We start from the raw sequence: 6,957 nt of genomic DNA on the forward strand, positions 1-6,957 counted from the left end.
TGTGAGGCCTGTCTCCTGGAGTCATGAAAGACGCCAGTAAACAAACAAGATGCATAGTCTCGTTTTCAGTGGGCTTCTTAAAACAAAAAATGCTCAGTTCCTGCAACAGCCTGAAAACGGTTGTCATGGAAACAGCGGTAGCCAATGGAGGAGGGAGAGACAGGCCTATCCTGGAACCCAGGCCTGCTGCGGTGGCTGATGAGGCACAGAGGAACCATCAGGATTAAGGGGCAACAGGGAGGGGGTGTCCCCATGTGGCTGGAGCAGGAGGAGTTTCCTCCTCTGCTGGCTCTAAGAGGGAGCTGCTGCCCTCAAAGGAACCCATGTGCATCCCTGGAGAACAGATCCGTAGTCTCCTGCGGATCCTCACACAGCTCTGGGGAGGGGTCCTGGGGAAAGATCACTGTGTCTAGCCAGCCAGCAGGCAGCCAGGACACCCGAGCCCTCATCCCCACTCCAGCCTTGCCACATTCACCGGAACTGGGACTCTAAGCCCTGCGGGTGGCTTGCCAGGGTTGCATTGACACCGTGCGCTGCAGCCCACCCCTATCTCGGGCTCCCTGCTGCTCCAAGATCAGCGCCGAGGGGGCGGCACCATGGCCATGAGCCTTTTGCAGGACTGGTGCCGGAGCCTGGACGTGGACGCGCACAGGGCCCTGCTGGTCACTGGCATCCAGGAGGGCCTGGAGCAGGCGGACGTTGAAGCTGTCCTGCAGCCGACCCTCCTGCCCCTGGGCACGTTCAGGTTGTGACACATGAAGGCCCTGATGAACGAGAAGGCCCAGGCCGCCCTGGTGGAGTTTGTGGAGGACGTCAATCACGCTGCCATTCCCACAGAGATCCTGGCCAAGGATGGGATCTGGAGGGTTCTGTGGAAGGACCGTGCGCAGGATATGACGGTCCTGAGGCAGATGAGATGCCTGATGCTGGATGACGGGTCCACGCAGGCTGCGGTTGCTGGGACCCTTGGGGAGGCGCCCACCCCTCCCACTTCGGAGGCCCAGGCCCAGCCGTTGGGACAGTCATCGGGAAGGCCAGTCCCCCTCCTGGGGCTACAAGCAATAGTAGCAAGAAGAGTAGGGGGTCACAGAAATCAAGCCAGAAGCTAAAAAAGGGTCCGAGGGATGTGTCCATCTCCCTTGGCAAAAAAGGAATCCAAGGAAGTTCCCCAGGAGAGCTTGGACATCAAGATCAAGGAGGCAGATGAGGGGGCTTGAGCAGAGATGACAATGACAGTGGGCTATACACAGCGCTCCAGGCAGCAGCCAGGGAGCAAGTTCACAAGAAGTGGACCGTCTGAAGCCACAAAGAAGAGGCAGGTGGTCCCATGGAGTTCTTGCCCCTGGTGACCAGACCAGGACAGACAAAGCCAAACAGGAGATGACGGAAGAAGGTCCTCTGATTTGATGCACTTGACCGTCAAAGAAGGCAGGAGCAGTGACTCTCACATGATGGCTCTTCTGACCAGCAGAGACAGACCTGAATGAGATGCCGAAGGACTGTAAGGCTTCAGAAAGTGGGCGGGTGCAACCACCAGGTCACAGAGCGGGGCTGGAGGACCCTGAGTTCCTGACCACTGTGGCCTGTACCAGCCCTTCAGACACCAAAAGCACCCAGGAGGTGTTGAAAATCGCTTCTCAGGCGGGGCACGGAGGCTCATGCCTGTAATCCCAACACTTTGGGAAGCCAAGGTGGGCAGATCACCTGAGGTCAGAAGTTCAAGACCAGCCTGGCCAACATGGTGAAACCCCGTTTCTACTAAAAAATACAAAAATTAGCTGGGTGTGGTGGTGCGTAGCTGTAATCACAGCTACTCGGGAGGCTGAGGCAGGAGAATCGCTGGAGCCTGGGTGGCAGAGTTTGCAGTGAGCTGAGATCGCGCCACTGTACTCCAGCTTGGGTGACAGAGCAAGACTCCATCAAAGAAAGAAAGAAGGAAAGAAGGAAGGAAGGAAAGGAAGGAAGGAAGCTCCTCTCCCCAACTCAGGCTTCCTAGACTCAAATCCTGAATCCACCGCTTACCATCTGTGTGACCTTGCATAGATATTTAACTTCTCTGGGTCTCGATTTGTTTATTTGCAAAGTGGGAAGGATACTATTTTGTGCTTTATAGGGTTGTTATTGTAACTTATCACACACACACACACACACACACACACACACACACACACACACACACCCCTACACACACCCTGTGCCTGGTATGCAGAGAGTCTTCTATACCAATTAGCTGTTGTTGTTTGCTTGTTTTGTTTTGTTGTGTTGTGTTGTGTTTTGCAGAGGGGGGTATCACTCCGTCACTCAGGCTGGAGTATGATAGTGCAATCTCAGCTCACTGAAACCTCTGCCTCCCAGGCTAAAGCGATCCTCCCACCTCAGCCTCCCAAGCAGCTGAGACCACAGGCTCATGCCACCACGCCTGCTAATTTTTTGTATAGAAATGGGTCTCACTATGTTACCCAGGCTAGTCCCAAACTCCCGGACTCAAGCAATCTTCCTGCCTCAGCCTCCCAAAGTGCTGGATTACAGGCATGAGCCACGCAGTTATTGCTGCTGTTGTCACTGTGGGGAAGTGGCCAAGGGCACGGGTTTGGAGCCAGACGGTCCTGGTCTGAGTCTCAGTCTGCCACATGTTTGGCCTCAACTCCCTGAGCCTTAACGTCCTCACCTGTAAAACTCAACCTCAGGACACTCTTGCTAAGTTCAGTCGTGATTCCTTACGCAAAGCATTTAGCACCGCTCCTGGTGCTATGTAAACACAAGCCATAGCTATGAGGATGTAGGAACACGGTGGGAATCCCGCCTGTGATGATGACTGCGTGAGGAGCGCCCCTGCTGGACAATCACAGAACAGCAGAACTGCCCTGACGGGAGACCTCTATCTCAGCATCCTCGACTGTAAAATTATGGTAACAGTAATGCCTATATGAGATTGAGGATTCGTTGAGTTAATACGTGTAAAGTTTCTCGAGTAGCATGATGGGTTAAAGATGAGTACACATTCCTTATCCTTCTCCCCATCCAGAGGTGGAGTTTATAGAATGAGACGGAAGGAACACTGTTACTGATGTGGGATGTAGACTTCAAGAAGACTGGCGGCTTCTGCTTACTGACTCTTAGAACACTTGTTCTTGGGACACTGTCCCTGAGAACCCAGCCACCATGCTGCGGAAGCCCAAGACACATAGAGAGGCTATGGGTAGTTGCGACAGTTGACAGCACCAGTTGAAACCCCAGCCAACAGTCAATATCAACTGGTAGGCATATGAGTGCACCATCTTGGGTGTTCCAGCTCATTCAAGCCCCCATGTGACTGCAGCCCAACCAACATTGCAGGAAGCTGAAAACCGTCCTGTTGAGCCCTGTTAACCCACGAAATCGTAAGAGACAATAAAATAATAATTATTATAATTATATATTATTGTTTTATATATTAATATATTAATAATAATAATTATTATTATTTTATTTAGACAAGGTCTCACTCTGTCACCAAGGCTGGAGTGCAGTGGTGTGATCATGCTTACTGCAGCCTCGACCGCCTGGACTCAAGCAATCCTCCCCCACATCAATCTCCCAGGTAGCTAGGACTACAGGTGTGCACCACCAAACCTGCCTAATTTTTCCGTACTTCTTTGGAGAGACGGAGTTTCACCATGTTGCCCAAGCTGGTCTTGAATTCCTGGGCTCAAGCAATCCACCTGCTTCAGCCTCCCTTAGTACTAAGATTACAGGCGTAAGCCACTGCACCTGGCCAATAATTACTGTTTAAACCACAACATTCTGGGGTAGTTTGTTATGCAGCAATAAAGTGTTGAAACAAATAGTATTTAGAACATAGTAACCATAAGCTGCTATTATTATGTCATTTAATCTTCACAACTCTGTAAGGCTGACATCAATAGTATCTGTATTAGTCCGTTTTCACACTGCTGATAAAGATATACCCAAGACTGGGCAATTAACAAAAGAAAGAGTTTTAATGGACTTACAGTTCCACGTGGCTGGGGAGACCTCACAATGATGGCGGAAGGTAAAAGTCACGTCTCACATGATGGCAGACGAGAGAGTGAGAGCCAGGGAAAAGGGGTTTTCCCTTATAAAACCATTAGATCTCGTGAGACTTATTCACTACCACGAGAACAGCATGGGGGAAACTGCCCCCATGATTCAACTGTCTCCCACTGGGTCCCTCCCACAACACGAGGGAATTATGGGAGCTACAATTTGAGCTGAGATTTGGGTGGGGACACAGCCACAGCATATCAGTACCCAGTTCTGTAGGTGTAGAAACTAAGACCGCACCCTTAACCACACTGTAGCATTTGATGGAAGTTGAAGGACCTAAAATGGATTTCTTGTGTCAGAAGATTTAGCTGAGGGAATCAAACACAGATCTGTGATTGGGCGGGAAACAGCAAACCCAGAAGCCTTTGGGGAAGCACCTCCCAAGAGTATAAGATACATGCACTTCCCATCTGTGGAAAAGTTAACAGAAAACTGTGTGTATGCACGGGGACAAGTTACTCATCTACTAGTGGGAATTTTCTTTATTTATTATTTTATTTACTTATTATTTTTTGAGAAAGCTGGAGTGCAGTGGTAAGATCTCGGCTCACTGCAACCTCCGCCTCGCAGATTCAAGCAATTCTCCTGTCTCAGCCTTACGAGTAGCTGGGATTACAGGTACACGCCACCACGCCCAGTTAATTTTTTTTTTTTTTTTTTTTTTTTTTTTTTTTTTTTTTTTTTAGACGGAGTCTCGCTCTGTCGCCCAAGCTGGAGTGCAGTGGCCGGATCTCAGCTCACTGCAAGCTCCGCCTCCCGGGTTCACGCCATTCTCCGGCCTCAGCCTCCCGAGTAGCTGGAACTACAGGCGCCCGCCACCTCGCCCGGCTAGTTTTTTGTATTTCTTAATAGAGACGGGGTTTCACCGTGTTAGCCAGGATGGTCTCGATCTCCTGACCTCGTGATCCGCCCGTCTCGGCCTCCCAAAGTGCTGGGATTACAGGCTTGAGCCACCGCGCCCGGCCTAATTTTTGTATTTTTTAATAGAGATGGGGTTTCGTCATGTTGGCCACGCTGGTCTTGAACTCCTGACCTCAGGTGATCCGCCTGCCTTGGCCTCCCAAAGTGCTAGGATTACAGGCATGATCCACCGCATCTGGGCAGAAATTTTTTTAAAACAGTTTCAGATACTTAGATTCTGGCTTGGTTAAAACTATGGTTTAAGGCTGGGCACAGTGAGTCACATCTCTAATCCCAGCACTACTTTGGGTGGCCGAGGCGGGTGGATCACTTGAGGCCAGGAGTTTAAGAACAGCCTGGGAAGCATGGTGAAACCCCATCTCTACAAAAAAAAAAAAAAAAAAAAAATTAGCACACGTGCAGTCTTAGCTACTTGAGAGGCTGAGGTGGGAGGATCACCTGAGCCCAGGAGGTTGAGGCTGCAGTGAGCCATGATCACACCACTGCACTCCAGCCTGGGCAACAGAGTAAGACCCTGTCTCAGAAAACAAAACAAAGCAAAACAAAATGAAATAAAAACTATAGTTGAAGCTGTTGGCTGCAAGTTCCAAAGATATTGGTGGGTGTATTAGTTTGCTAGGGCACATATACTGGGTGGCTTAAACAACAGAAATCTATTTACTCACAATTCTGGAAGCTAGAAATCTGAGATCACGGTGTTGGCAGGATGAGTTTCTTCTGCAGCCTCTCTCGTTGGCTTGCAGATGGCTGCCTTCTTCCTGTGTCTTCACGTGGTCTTCCCTCTGTACCATCTGTGTCTAAATTTCCTCTTCTCTCTTTTTTTTTTTTTTTTTTTTTTTTTTGAGACAGAGTCTCACTCTGTCACCCAGGCTGGAGTGTGGTGGTGCAATCTCGGCTCACTGCAGCCTCCACCTCCCAGGTTCAAGCGATTCTCCTGCCTCATCCTCCCAAGTAGCTGGGACTACAGGCACCCACCACCATGCTGGCTAAGTTTTGTATTTTTAGTAGAGACGGGGTTTTGCCGTCGTGACCAGGCTGGTCTCGAACTCCTGAGCTCAGGTGATCCAGCCACCTCGGCCTCCCAAAGTGCTGGGATTACAGGCGTGAGCCACTGCGCCTGGCCTAAATTTCCTCTTCTTATAAGGACATCTGCCATGTTGGGTTGGTGCCCACTCTAAAGACCTCATTTTAACTTAATTGCCTCTCTAAACACCCTTTCTCCAAGTATAGTTATATTTTGAAGTCCTGGACATTAGGACTTCAACACAGGAATCTGGAGGGAACACAGTTAAACCCGTAACAATGGGAAACTCAGGACTGGACAGACTGTGGGCAGAGGTGTTTCCCAGGCAGGAAGGGAAGGCTCTAATTGGCTTACAAGATTGTAAGGTCCATATGAGCAGAAACCTATGTTCGAATTGTTCACTTCTATGTTCCTGAATTATACTGGCACAGAGGAGATGCTCAGTAAATGTAAATTGAATAAATGAAAAAATGAGGCCAGGCACAGCGACTCACACCTGTAATCCCAGCACTGAGGCAGGCGGATCACCTGAGGTCAGGAGTTCGAGACCAGCCTGGCCAACATGGTGAAGCCCCGTCTCTACTAAAAATACGAAATTTAGCCGGGCGTGGTGGCGGGAGCCTGTAATCCCAGCTACTTGGGAGGCTGAGGCAGGAGAATCGCTTGAATCTGGGAGGCAGAGGTTGCAGGGAGGTGAGATCTTGCCATTGCACTCCAGCCTGGGTGACAAGAGCGAGACTCAGTCTCAAACAAAAACAAAAACAAATAAAAACAAAACAAAACAAAAAAGAATGGACATTGGATCTGTACACATATTTTACTTTATGTATATTTCCTGGGTGAATTGTAAGCAAAAAGCTTGCCTATAAGACAGAATGTTAAGCCCATTTGTCTTGTGTTGTTTCCTTCTGAAATGTAACTCTTCATCTCGAGACTGTGGTTCC

General features: G+C 49.6%; 1 pseudogene; it reads left to right on the forward strand.

Moving 5' to 3' along the window:
• The first annotated feature begins 475 nt into the window (after positions 1 to 475).
• On the forward strand, positions 476 to 1,479 carry LOC100429772 (paraneoplastic antigen-like protein 8B; annotated as a pseudogene).
• The last annotated feature ends 5,478 nt before the right edge of the window (positions 1,480 to 6,957 follow it).

This window comes from Macaca mulatta, chromosome 19 (assembly GCF_049350105.2).
Source record: "Macaca mulatta isolate MMU2019108-1 chromosome 19, T2T-MMU8v2.0, whole genome shotgun sequence".
NCBI classification, from domain to species: Eukaryota; Metazoa; Chordata; class Mammalia; order Primates; family Cercopithecidae; genus Macaca; species Macaca mulatta.